The following is a 14,853-nucleotide window of genomic DNA, read 5'->3' on the forward strand; positions in this document are numbered from 1 at the left end:
GAGGGAGAAAGGGAGAGCATGGCATGGCAGGTAAGTAGTAGATCCTGTCCTCTGCAGTGACAAAATGGTCCCAGCAAACAGAAGAAATTGGGAATGAATATTAAAATATTAATCAGCAGTCAAGTCTTTTTTTTTTTTTCCTTTAAAGTTTTAAACATTCTTTTGTGAGATTTCTTACAAGTAGATCTAAAAGAGTGCAAATCAAATTTAGATCTTGTGGAAGAAAAAAGAACAGTAGATGATTTCCTTTCTAATTCCTCAGAGGTAAAACAATATTGAAAATTAACTGTACATTTTTAATATAAAGTAGAAAATGCCAAGAAGAAGGACTGAAAGATTACCTTCAGACAGATGACTCAGACACCCCACTTTCTGAACAAAGCAAATTTCAACTCAGGTTTCTGCTGCAGACTGAGCATATCAGGTCAGGTCACATCCATGAGCCCAAATGTGCTCTAGACAAAAAGCCACTGTCTCCTCCATGGGTAAATGCCTTTTCCTTCAAACATTGCAGCAGAAATCTTGGCTACCTTGAAGGCTAAAGCAATCCTTCTACTGAAACTGAATAACACTAGCAATAGTGTTGACACATATAAACCAACATTGCATAGGAGATTCTGGGTACTAACAATCTGAAACATATCTTTAATTTAGCTGCTAATTATCACAAAGTATTCTTAGCATAAATATTTTTTATCTCTTTTGCTAATTCTGGACCTTTTTTTCTTTTTTGCTTCAGTTACTGAAAAACAGTGTGTTTATTGTTGATATTGCCATGTCCTGAAACCCAAAGTTTTCTGGTCCCAAAAAGTCACAAAAAAAGCAGGCATATCTTCTCAATCCAAGGGTAAATAGCCTCACATTTTACTAGTTGAGACACATAAAAAGGCTTTTCTGCCCATAATTTACTGTAAACTCCATCTATTTATTTTTTTTTTAGCGAAACTGAACGGTTCTAGTGTTAAAATTCATATCAGCACTAAAGTAACACAACTTCTTCTCCTGATGTGCCAAAGAGAACCTCTCTGGCTTCAGTCTGGAAGAAGTGCCATGGCCTCACTTGATGAATGCCTCTTGGAAGAGCTTGTCTGGTTTAAGCCAGAAGATTTCTTCTCTTAAGAATGCTCTGCTCTCTGAAGACTACATCTACATGTGCACCAGCTTCTCAGCTGTAAAATCTATAAAACAATGTCATGGTGTTGTAACAATGCATTGTGAGGATAATTTCTCTACTATTTTGAATTTGGATAAATACTGCTACAAAAACCATTAGAGAAATTTAATCTTAAAATAACTGTACTTGTTAGTCTGCCATTCAGTGCTTAGTATAAAATTTCACCCTACCACTGAGTTTTCCATTGTTTGGTCTATTTATTTTTCCTCTTGCATTTGACCACATAGAATCAACTCTTCCTGTCTTCTACAGGCATTCTGAATTGCTCTCATTTTCCTGTTTGACTATTTCTCTGTCTCTTTCAAATTTCATGTTATCTGCAAATATCATTAACATTGCAGATTTCCTTTTTATTTGTAAAACATGCAGGAGAAAATGTCCTTGAAGAACAAAAAAAATAATAACTTCCGGTGAAAAAATTAATCACAATATAAATAAATAAATAAATATTCACAATATAAAAATGACTCAGAATATTTCTGGTCCTGCATAAGAATCCTGGACATGCATAAACTGTAGAGAGGAATGCCAGAAGGGCAGAGTACACAGACCCATTTCTTACCTGGCAAGATCTGATTCAGTGGGTCTAAGCCAAGGCTAAACCTAGTCGTGCACATCTTGCTGACATCCACTGGAATTCTGGGGTTATTCACTAACCATCTGTTGAAATTATTTCATTACATAAGAATATCCAAAGCTTTTAGGGACTAATACACTAAATTTATCAGCACACATGTTCAAAAAATTTAAGGACAGATATTCTGTAAATAATGAAAGCACATCATTTATTTAGTGAATCAGATGTCATTTGTTGAAGCTGGGTCTTCTACCAAAGCCTATGACTCTTAAATACCAAACTAAGCACTGCAAATCTTATTTTTAAATAGACTTCAAAGGGCCTCTGTCTTGTGTCCCAAACTGGTAAGGCAGAACTAAGAGCACAAAACAAAATTAGTTTCAAATGTTTGTTTGAGACTTCTTATATGGCTTCAAAATATTATTTCACATTTCTGATTCACAAAGTTTATTGTTCCAATATGATTTGTGTTGTCATTTGAATCCACAATGCATGCTGAAAACATAAGAAAACAAAATAAATTTTGACTTAAAGTAAATTAGAGACAAAGATTATTTTGCTTATTTTTCCAGTACCTTAGTTGCACAAGTATATTGCATAGTGCTGACTTTTTTTCTCCTGTTGTTAACTAGGTAAACATAATGTAGTATATGGGGTCATTTTGCAATGAAATAATGGTACAAATATGTAAACTAGAATCTGCTCACAGAGCTGTACTGATCCTTGTAAATTGTGGATGCATTTAACCTTGCTAGGTATTTGTGACATCCCATCACCTCACTCTGCACAATTAACTCTGCAGCAGTTCTAGACACAATGTCACCTGATGGCAATTAAATACGATCAAACATTCAGAAAGAAATAGTGCACATGGATACCATGATAACCCTTATAACATATTCATTGCTATCTAATAAGGAGTGTAGAGGAAATAGAAAAAACAAATCTGAGAAAAAGTGCCTTGTTCTGACTCTGATACTGCTGCTCATGTCCTCGGCTTGATGCCCTTTGGTTTTTTAAGTACTGCTTTATCAATGCTTTAGGTTGAAAAAATATATGCACCTTTTAATTATTTCAGTTATTTCAATTATGATAAACAAGACACATGTGAGTTTAATTGCTTTAATGCTTTAAATTTTAGAAGATCAGCTCTGGAACCATCTAAATGCACATCCTTTCCTGTTTTACCCTTGCTCCCCATGAAGAGGGAGATATCTACCAACCCTGCCCAGCAATAAATTAAGGTACCCCCCTACTGTCACAACAGTTCTGAAGATTGCTTCTTTACCACATTGTTTCAGAAAGAGAGTAAACAGGTGCATAGGAGTGAAGCAGGAATATTTTAATGAATCACAAAAAACTATTATTTCTCAAGTGGAACAAAGTTGCTCTTGAAGAATTTATCATCAAAACCATCATAATAATTGGGCAACAGGAGTATGTCTGCTTGCTCCTGGAACATAGAGCAGCACCAAAGATAGAGTAAAATGTACCACAATATGTACTACATATACATATACACGTACAGACTTTGATCATCCCTTCTTCTTTGCTGTGGGTTCCTCTTAGGATGGGGCTGTCATGGGCTCTCTACCTTGGAGAACACCATTTCCTGATGCCAACATGACACATCCATATCCTGGCATGCAAAGTACACAGCCTACCACCATCAGAGCTTTCTCCTTGTTCTGGTGAACACAGGTGACCTGGTTGTTTCTCGTCCTGCTGGGAAGCTTCTGTCAAGAATTTTAGCCAGATTAATTTTTTTACCGCAAAATGAAACCTGTTGTTTACGCTCTTCCCTTTCCAGATCTGCAGGAGCTCAGGGTTCATCTTCCCCATGCACGATTCTGCCATGCTCTTCCTTTGCCTCTTCTCATGTTTGTTTACAGATTTCCCATTGGTGCTCATTTTCATCCTGATAAGGCACCAAATCTCTTGGTTCAGACAATTCCTTCACCTCTGTGACAGCTGAAGCTCGGCTACAGCTGTCTCTGGGGGCTCTGTTTGCACACAGCTCCAGGCTGCCTCTCAGCCACCTCTGACAATGCCTCCCCTTCTGCCTCTTTCTTCTCAGCCATAACTGTTGAATTTCCCTGCCTCTTTCTGGTTAAAGTAGATTCAGCTTATTTTCTGCCAATACAATGAATGAGGTTGCCACTCTTACCAGATGCTCAATCTGTCCTTGAACCAAGGATGCATGATCTGAATTTCAATCATAGTCAGGTATATTTGATTTCTAAGGGGCATTAAAATGTGGACAAAACCAATAATTATATCATCCTCCTGTTTTGTCATGGTATTTAACTAGTGATTTGATGTACATTATATTTAATTTTCTTTATTTACATGAGACAAAGGATTTCATTGAGAGGAGGAGATGCTTTGGTTAAGCTCATATTAAGCAAACACACTAACTATTAACTAATAGTATTTCATTTAATTTTTTCTTCCATTGAAAATTGTATTAAAGTAAGAAAGCTCTCATGTGACAAAAATAATTTCTCCAGATTAGCCTTTTTCAATGATAAAATATTTTGACATGCTGAAAATTTTTCTTACACTTCAGTGACAGGCTACAGCTTCCTAATGAGGTAACTGCCTCTGCTGTATATTTTTAACAAATTCAGAAGATTGCTAATTGGTGCCCATACCTTCAAGAAAAGCAGGTAAGACAATCATCATGACTACAAACCAGTTAATTTAACATGGACAAATTCTCAATTAAACCTTCTATCAGTTTATCAATTAAAATATAAATGCTGGTATATAATTACAGCCATGGATGATGATTTTATAGAACGCAGACCTCGTGGACCAAATTTTATTTACCTACTTGATAAGGTAAAAATTTCCTTTAAAAAGGATATCTTTTTAAAGATAAAAGATTTAAAAGATATGTGAGAATATATTTAAACTTTTATAAGGCATTTGACTTATGCATAACCAACTGATCATCTGATCTAAAAATTAACACTATGCTTTAATAAAGTACATAATTAGTGAACTAAAATGTGGCCCACAAACCCCTAGAAATAGTCATGAAAGGGAAAACACCATGGAACTCAGTAATTTTAATATGATCCCTCAGGGTTGGCACTGGATTTTGGAATATATAACATTTTCATGAACGATTTTGAAATAAGGCTAATGCAATCTTAGAACAATTACAGCTGACAAAACCAGGCAGGATGATGAAGAGCAAAGATGGAAGAGTTATATAGGATGATCTGAAATAATTCAGCATATGAAACAATTAAGCCCACAAAATAATTTAATAAAATCACATTCACATTATACCCATAGAAAGAAAAGTACAAATCATGCCTACAGAGTAAAGGGTGTATTGGCAAAGCAGTGACTTAAAATGAATCTAGAGTTAAAATGCACAAAAAAAAGATAAACAGAATAATCTTGTCATTAGTCTCAATGCTATAAAGACACAAGGAAAGTTATTATATTCCTTCAGTATATGAACCTGGGAAAACTTCAGTGCATTTTTTGATAGCACTGAAATGGAAACGATGCTTCCAGTTCTGATGACCACATTTGGAAAATCATGGCCCAAAACTGAAGAGACAAATATGAACAAATTAATGTCATATTGCCTACCTTTTCAAGAAGAGACCTACAAGGATGCTGAGTCATTGCAGGAAAACCAGGGGAATACAGGTCAAGTTGAACATATTCAAATTGGAAACTCAACTGATTTTCAACTGCAAGAGTGATGAAGCACCAAGACCTTCAAATCAAGACCGAGTACATCTTTGGAAGAAAGTCACAGACCTTTTACAGGCCTTGGTTCTATCAATTTATTATAGCTTAATGAACAACCTGTCAAAAGTAATAGGAAACCAGCTTGAAGCACATTGTCATCTGACGACATCTCCCATTGAGCTAAGGACCACAAAAAGGAAACTGTGACATTTATGAAGTTTTTCAACCTTTAAAGTAACACTTGAAATTGAAACAGAAGGTTCCCTTCAGCTCAGCCCATTCTTTTCCCTGCCTTGGGCACTTATTTGCAAAGTGCTTTAAGGAAAGACCGCAGCTCATAAATGACACACAGACTCTACTCTGTGTATAACAAAAATAGATTAGGCTAGATCCTCTATTAGCATAAATCGTTGAAATCACATTTTTTTTGGCTCAGTCTCACAGGAAAGGAGGAAATTCCAAAAAGCAGGGTTTTGACAGGCATGATTTTCACATAACCTAGAAGAAGCATGAACATATTGCTCAAATAATTGCAAGAGAATTCAAAAATATTTTGTGATGCTGTTCAAATGGCTTGGAAAAGCTTTCCAGGTTAGAAAGTCTGAAAGAAGCTATGAAAGGTTTTCAAATGTGCATAGGATCTATAAATTCAACCAAAAATTCCAACTCAGTTTACTACTTCTCGTTTTTGTAAAGCTGAGATTACATCAGAAACATCCCACATCTGACGTTTAACTTGCACCTTAAAAAGTGCAGAAGTAAAAATCTTCTCAGCATTCGATTTTGGTTTATTTCATTCTTACATAATTTGTTTATTCCCGAGGAAGGATCTAAGGAGGATCACTGTAAAGAGCTAGTAAGGGTGAAAAACTAGTTTCTCCCTTCAGAACATTTCCTAGGAGAAATCAGCTGAAGCTTACATATCTTGTCACTAGAATGTTGCTCCAACAGCATTAAGCATTAGAAATGAGTCACTGGCAATTCCAGAGAGCAACATGTAGGCTTGGGGGGAAAAAAGAACTACAAAAATTTAATCATGATATTATATCAGCTCTGTTGAGGATTCACACAAGCAGACTAGTGCACAACCTTGCTGAGAAAGCCATCCATTGTGAATGCAGGGCAGCGGTTCCCAATCCTGTTTCTCTGACTGTCTTGTTTTCCCTGAGTTTTGATAAATGACTGACAGCAGCCTCATAGTCACCACACCAGCACCCTCAGGTGAGTCCCAAAAACCTTCACCAATTTCTAGAAAATCACCTTTTCTGAGCAGTTGTTGCTCCCACATCTTGGTTGCCATCTCCTTGTGGCAAGCTGTGACAGTACCTGGAGAAGCCTGGGAGCAAATTTGCCTGTTAATAATGAGGAAAAAAGGTCTTGAGAATTTCAGTCTTCTCCCCACTGGCTATCATTAGGCTCTTTTTTTAACCAACACTTCTTTTCCTAAATTTCCACCAGTAGCTGGCATAATTTTTGACTCTGTTCTTACCATCCTTAATCCCTGCTGCTTTTAGCTGTAGCTGGGCATTGCCGTTTATAATTTTGTACCTAAGTACCCAAGCAATGCTTGGTAAAAAAATTCTTTTTTTGCTGTTTTTCTTTATTGATACCCACCTTTTCCTAGATCAAACTTGGAGAAACCTTTCCTCAATTCAGCCTCTAAGGGAAATTAAACACATATCTACATAAAGAATGTTGAAACAACAGACCACGTTCAGCAGACAGACACGTGTACACAGACAAAAATAGAAGCTTACCTTTGCTGGTTTTTTTTTTCAATAGCCCTTTAAAGTCAGCTTTACAGGGGTTAGCTGCAGGAGCACAGAATTCAAATTAGGAAAAAGCACTATTGCCAGATTCATTGACAGCTGAGCCCATCTGCTTCATCATCCTCCATTTGACAAGGGTTAACAGGAGATCTTTCAAAGTCAGAAAAGCCCACTAAGGGCAACCACAGGACAACACGAGCTTTAAGAAACCAGCTTCCTCCATCCAGATATATGAAGGGTGCCTTCTGTCTTGAAGTGCATAGATTTTGTACTTTTTTCCTTCTTACAGTCTTTTTTATTTTAATCTCCTCTGATACATCAAGAGATTTTCTCATTATCTATTACCCCTTTTTTTGATCCTATTAAGCTTCTGGCAGCAATGATATCAAGAGACAGTAAGGTTCAGAGGTTAATTGTATCTTGTATTTAAAAAGTACTTCCTTTTTCCATTTTAACTGTGTTCATTTTTAAATAATGCTAAAATAGAAAGTGAAAAAAAAAATCTTTAGCACAGTTTAAAATAAAAATGAAAGAAGAGAGAGAGAGTTAAATTATGACACCGAAATAATTCTTTCCTGTAAGCCCTGAGGAAAACCTAATATCACTGAGAACTTAACATAAATTGCTACTGTTAAGGTTAGATTAGAAAGAAAATTTAAGAAATAAGTCTTTTAATCAGCTCCTCAGCTGATGTGAACCAGTTCAGTTCTTTGGGAGGTTTTGGCCCTAAATTGATTTATATCACCTTAAGATCATGCCCTTTGATCTTTAAACATCTAATAATTTTTATCAATCTCCTGCAGCCTTCTTTTTCAAATCATACTGTACAGAACCACACCCACTACTTCACCTCTGACCTCACCTCCTCCTTCCTATGTCTCATCTTTTTGTTCATAAATCCCAGAATTAGATTTATCCCTCTTTTGAAAATCCTTATTTAGTTTGTGATCCATTTTAAGATCATCATCCAGTCAGAAACTCAACATGCTGTACTATTAATGCTCCCTGCCTGACTACAAACACACATCTCCCCCATGTATTGAGCACTTGAATTTACTAAATTTCATCTCACTGATTTCAAATCACTTATGCAACTAATCAAGACAATTTTGAATTGTAATTGTGTCTCTCATTTTTCCTCCAGGAACAGCCTCCTGCCAGCCAGACTGTCTTTTTTAGTTCCAAACTCAGTTCCGCATCAAAATAATTTCATTCAAGCAAAGTAACAAGCAGCACAGCACTGGCATACTGCTGGCTATAGAGCCACCTTAGGACTTGCTACACCAAAGCTCAAACACAAAGATTTTAAGATTTACTTTCCTCTTTCATAACATACACATCACTGCATTGTACATAATAACCGTACTACCTAATGTTTTATTATTTAGCATGGTTGAACTGGATGATCTCAAATGTCTTTTACAATTAAATTAAAAATTACCCCAGCTGAAACCAGCACAGCACATCATATTCACACAACTTTATAATTCTTCATATATTTTCCTTTCTTATTATAAATATCACAGAATCACAGAAGAAGTTGAGTTGTAAGGGGATCATCAAGTTGTACTCCTGATCCTGCACAGCTCCATCCCCAACAATCAACATCCAAAATTGGACTATTGCCCAAACTCTTCTTGAACTCCCTCAGGTTTGGTGCTGTGACCACTTCCCTGGGGAACCTGTTCCACTGCCCAATCACCCTCTGAGCAAAAAACCTTTTCCTGATGTCCAACCTAAACCTCCCCTGACACATCTTCAGGCCATTCCCTCAGGTCCTGTCACTGTCACCACAAAGCAGAGATCAGTGTCTGCCCCTCCTCTTCCCCTCACAGGAAGCTGTAACTGCAATGAGGTCTCCCCTCAATCTCCTCCAGGCTGAACAGACCAAGTGACCTCAGCCTCTCCTCACACAGCTTCTCCTCAAGGCCCTTCACCATCTTTGTTGCCCTCCTTTGGACACTGTGTAATAGTTTAATATCTTTCTTGTGTTGTGGTGCCCAAAACTGCCCTCAGGACTCAAGGTGAATATGTCATGCTATGTGTCAGTGCTTGCCTATGAATAAGCCTGGACTGATGTGAAGAATGCTTCCATTGGAGGAAGGCTGTATTGCAGCTACACTCCTCTTCTCTGAAAGAAACAGTTTTATGCCTTCCATTTTCTTTCGACAGCTAATGAGTCAAAGAAGAATTCCACAAAGCTGCTTGATGTATGCTAAAAAAAACCTTAAAAAGAACTGAGTATACACAGATCTCATCTCTGCCTAAACACCTTCCACTTGTTCAGGGAAAATGCAGAAATGGTTGACACATTCAGTAACAAAAGGTACAGTCTATTTTCAGTGCCAGACAGCCAGCAACCAGAACTAATCTTGTGGATGGACATATACTATGCAATGCAGGCAGCAACTATTTCTTTCAGAAGGATCCAAGGAATACAAGTGCTATCCTGGTTTTGTTCCTCTCTAAAAACCATTGTTTGTGCTCACCTACTGGGATTTCTCTTACCTCCCTTTCTCTTCAACACCCACTTGGAGAAGGAAACACAACCTATAGGTTTCTCTTTCAAGAACATACAGCTGATTCACCATTTGACTCTCCACAGATGGAAGCACTGCTATCTGTAAAATGTCACAGTGCTTGGCAAAAATTTAGTTACTGTGCAAAGAGCAGCAAATTTCTCCTGGCCCTACAGAAGGTCTAACAATGATTCAGAGAGTAAAGTACTTCAAAGAAGCAGCTGGAGCATAACCTGCTTCTTTCATCAAAAACATCAGTGCACTATTCATAAGAATAGACTACTGATTAAGCTTTGACAAGTCAAAGAAAAAAACACACATAAAAAGCCATTTCCCATCAGGGCACACATTTAGGAACAGTATTTGCAGCCAAAGCTGATTGCCTGTTGACAACATGTTAAAAAAAAATCTGGATTTTCTAAAATTAAGCCCATAATCTACTAATTACAGAGATGCAGATAGATGAGTAATGGCAGCAAAGGTGTACAAAGGAACCTGAAACTGATCAAGGCTTGGTCTTGCATCTCAAAGAAGCTATCAGAAAATAACTCATGGCCTTTGCAGGGCCTTAATACAGGTTTGGTTTTGTTAGGTTTTTTTTGAGGAGAAACGAGGTGATTTTCCCTCTTTCCATAACACCAGAATCTGGTTGTAAATAAAAGGCATGGGAGTGGTAGGGCTTCCTGTGCAGCTGCAGAGGTAGCTCTGCCCTGTGATCAAAGTGTCCAAGTCCAGCTGTGATGCGCTGGTATGGTCCCTGGTCCTGCCCCAGGTTGAAAGTGGTGTGTGATAGATCAGCATTGCAATTTTCTTTCATGACAATTGAGTGCCATTTATATAGCTCAATGTATTTCTTATTATTATTAAAGTTAGAATATCTCTACCTAAAACTCACTGTTTCACTAAATTGCTGTCCAGGGAAGTTCCTTCTCCATTTGCCTCGCTACTGCTTGGTTGGCTATTCTTACAGTAGCCAACATCAACACTACCCATTTTCTTTCATTTTCCTTATCATAATAATGCTGCTGAGACATTTACAAAGCTTTAGCAGCATTGCAATATGAAACAGGACCATCAAAGAAACAAAAAACACATGGTAGTACAAACTGAAGGACTCCCTTAATCCAAAGAATAAATATTTTCTGAGGAAAGCATCAATGTTTAAACAGAGAGAGTGCTTCAGTGACTGAGACACCACGCAAATCAGCTCTGCAAGCCCTGTGTCAGATGCAAATTGATGTTAAATATCTGGTGGCAAAGAGCGAGAAGATGACAAGCTCTTTTATTCAGGAACTTGAGCTATGAGTAATTACATGCCTCAGACACATTTTAAGAATGTAACTGGCTGTGTTCAGCTGGCATCTTGCTGATCACCCTTTCTTGTTGAATGCCTGTAAGATACATTTATTGTTATTATTTTTACTGAAACTCTTCAAGTTGGTAATTCATTTAGTTTAATAGTATTCTTTTGATGGCACAAGGTTCAGAAACATCTTTAAAATGTCGTTTCCTATCATAATGATCATTTTACCTCCAAAAGCTGACACAGCAAGGAAATAAAAAAAATAAAATTAAAATCCACAAAGGCACTTAACTGCACCGTAAAAACACTTCTTCACATAGGGACCCCCATAGACACTAATTTGTACCAGTGGGAAGCATTTTTGTAATTTGTTTTGGCCACTACAGTCACAGAGATTCCAAGAAGCCTTTAAAAATAAAGATTTTGACAGCTGTCTGTTTACCAGGAGACATTCAGGAATTACAAGCTCAGCAGATGAGAAGAGCTGGAAAAAAGCACTATTATTTCCCATCGACTGCAACACCTAGAACAACACAAACATTTTTAAAAAGTAAAGCAATGCTTCAGATGGAGGGTAAAAAAAAGAGGTAACATTAAAAACCCATCTTCATAATAATAATTTGCATTTCATATTACCAAAAAAATGACTTGACTAGTCTCTTTCATTTGATTAGGGCAATTACCAAAATAATACCACTTACTTGTGGCATACTTGAGTTACTTCACTTGGTAACATACTTCAGGTACTCATGTTTATTCAGAAGGAAGATCCTAGAGAGAAGTAAATGCAGGTTATCTTTCAAAGGGAGAAATACAGGAAGACTTTGAAAGAAAGATTGGAGATCCAATTGTCTGCATCATCTAAAGAGACACAAGGCAGCCAAGCAGCCTGATTTCCCCAGCTGGAGAAGCAGCACCTGGAGCCGCTGAACTCGGATTCATTGGCAGCTCCTGCTGCTCTGTCTCTGCTGCCTTGTCCCTTTCCCCACCTGCTGGTCACGCTGGAAAGCAGCACAGCACCAGTGCACTCTAACAGGAAAACATCCAGCTCAGGTGATTCTGTGCTACTTCCAAGGCCCTCTAATAAAATTGTTCTGCTATTTTTTTTACTGTTAAAGTTGAGATTAGAAGCCCTGATGAGACATCCGAGTAAAAAAAAACAAAACAACCCAAACATTAAAAACATTAAAAAGTGCAAAATATCTGATCATTGAAGCTTTTCTGAGAAGACTTCTTTCATTTGAAAGCATTCCCCATTTGCTTCAGTTCCAGATATAAGAAAGAATATGGCTGCTAGGCTAAACTCTGTGATTATGTTCACAGCTAACAGGTGATGTGTTCACTGTGGGATTTAAAGTAACTGAAATAATCTGCCAAAACAAATGTTAAATAAAAAGAAAATAAAACAAAAAAAGCCAAAAAAATAAACAAACAAAAACCAAAAACAAACCTAAAATTATTACATCTCTACTGTTCCATTAGGCATAACAGAAATAAGGATAGCAATGGCTGTACCTGATGGATTCCTCACAATGCAGCAAAGGCCAGTGAAGACACACCATGCTGGTGGAAAGTAAAAGCATTGCTCCTAGGAAGGCTACACAGTCAAAGGAAAGAAAAAAGCATGATGTACTGACAAAAGACAGTCATCTTGAGAAATCTCTGCTCTCTCAATGTTTTGTACCTGAGAAAAGGACAAGCGATTTTCCCTTCCTCTCCCAGCTCCATTTTTTTTTTCCACTCGATTAAAAATTTCTAACGCAAAACAAAAAGCAAAGCAAAAAGGCTCTAATTTCACAAGAGTTGTATCTCTGTGTACACCCCACTCTTAATGTAAATTAACAGCGAGGGCACTTCCCTTATTGCTTATTCAGGGCAGCCTTTCCAGGAGGAGACTGTTTGGATTTTGTGTGCAGTGTCTGGCCAGCTGTCAGACATGACTGACTGGCAGCTTGCAGGAGGGTGCTCTCACACTCTGACAGGTGCATCCAGCTTCAGCAGGCAAGTGCTGCTCCCTGGGCATCCATCCACAGCCCCCCACATCTGAGAAAGGCTGGATACACAGCTCTGAGCCAAGCACAGGAGGGCTCACAGAGAAATTAATGCAGGTGGATCCACTGATCTTAGAAAAAAACTTTGCTGTGATGCTCCTGCCACAAAGGCAACCGAAGCTATACTCACCTATTTAGAGCTGCAGGGGGAAGAGAGGAGCTGTGCTGCAATTGCTAAGCAGTTTTCATCTAGTAGTATTGTCACAGCACCCCGTTAGCACTGGCTCACAGCAGTTTATGAGATGGTAGATGAGCACTAACACATGTGCTCAGGTTCGAGCAACAGAAATCACTGAATCCTGCTCCCAGCACGCAAAGCCCACCACGAAAGCACTGCCATGTGAACACAGCACTGCTGCACCAGGCTCCCACAAGAAAAACATGCCAACATCTCAGAAAAAAACTGTAAGATCCTCCTCACAGTTCAACACAACAGAAGAAAATATTCATTGTGATAACTATTCCTTGTGGCAATGTTGGCATTATGTTCTGCGTGACCTCCCAATTAACCGCAATTTTTGTACAAAAGTACACTTCCAGTGATATGAACAGAAGTAAGCAGCAATAAAAAAACATTGCCTGACATCAGTTGATGCCAAATGTTTATAGAGATTTTAGTGGATACCTCTCTCATTATTTGTTTTAGCTGTCACTTGGATGGATTGTTGCAGATTTTAGAATATTTCATCTCTGCTGATTCTCAAATATCTACCAATACTATGTCCTAAGGAAGGCTATTGATTGCTCACTCTTGCCTATTTTAAACCAAGCTAGATTCCAGCTCATAAAAATATGGTAAGATCTTCAAAGATAAAGAGTTAAGGGGGATGTACCTTATCAGGCATGAGAGCTGAGCACGTGCAAACCTCAGGAAGTTCAACAAGTACAGCCTATTCTAACTAGCATTTAAAACTTGAAATCTGAACAAACAAGCCCCAAAACCTGTAAGAAGCAGGTATCACTGTGTGAGCCAGTGCTAATTTTATCACAAAGCATAGCCAGAAACTTGTATTTAATATTAGCAAGCTGTAAGACATCTCTAGAAATTGCTCTAAATCGAGGCTAATAATTGAAGTATTGACAGTAATATTGTAAACAGACAATCCAAATAACACACAGAGAAAATTTTCTGGTTTGAAATGTATTTAAAAAATCAACTGTTCTGAAGCTATACATATATATTCCACAAGTAACAATATAGTCCTGGAATTTGCTGTCAGGTTAGGGATGAGCAAATAAATTCAGTCCTTTACTGATGCTTAAAGGCAAAGACAAACACATATTTCTTTGTTATTTAATTTAGAATATTTCTTCAGGCTTAATGAAACTGTAGCTAATCTACAGAGGTAAAGACAATCTCTGAATCTCAGAATTTTTGATTGCAGTCTGACATCTAACTTCTCTTTATACTCTCACTCGCATGAGATATCTACACTGTAAGTATTTAGCCTCTATAAAATAGGCTTCAAATAAAGCTGAGTTAACTAATAGGAAGTGATGGTAAAAAACTAAGGAGCATCACGTGAACAATTGAGACTTTATGCTTGAATTCTTTGTGAATCAAGAGCTTTTTTATAGAGTTGAGCTGGTTCTTACTCCACATAGTATTTCATCCATTGCCAAAGCTGGATTAATGCCATTTTAAGGCTGTGGATCACATAGGAAGCAACAAGATAGAGAATTTACATAAAACAGAGCCATTTTATGCCTTCAGCAGTTACTTTCACATACAAACGTGGAATT

The sequence above is a fragment of the Cyanistes caeruleus genome, chromosome 5 (assembly GCF_971803275.1).
Source record: "Cyanistes caeruleus chromosome 5, bCyaCae1.hap1.1, whole genome shotgun sequence".
Taxonomy (NCBI): Eukaryota; Metazoa; Chordata; class Aves; order Passeriformes; family Paridae; genus Cyanistes; species Cyanistes caeruleus.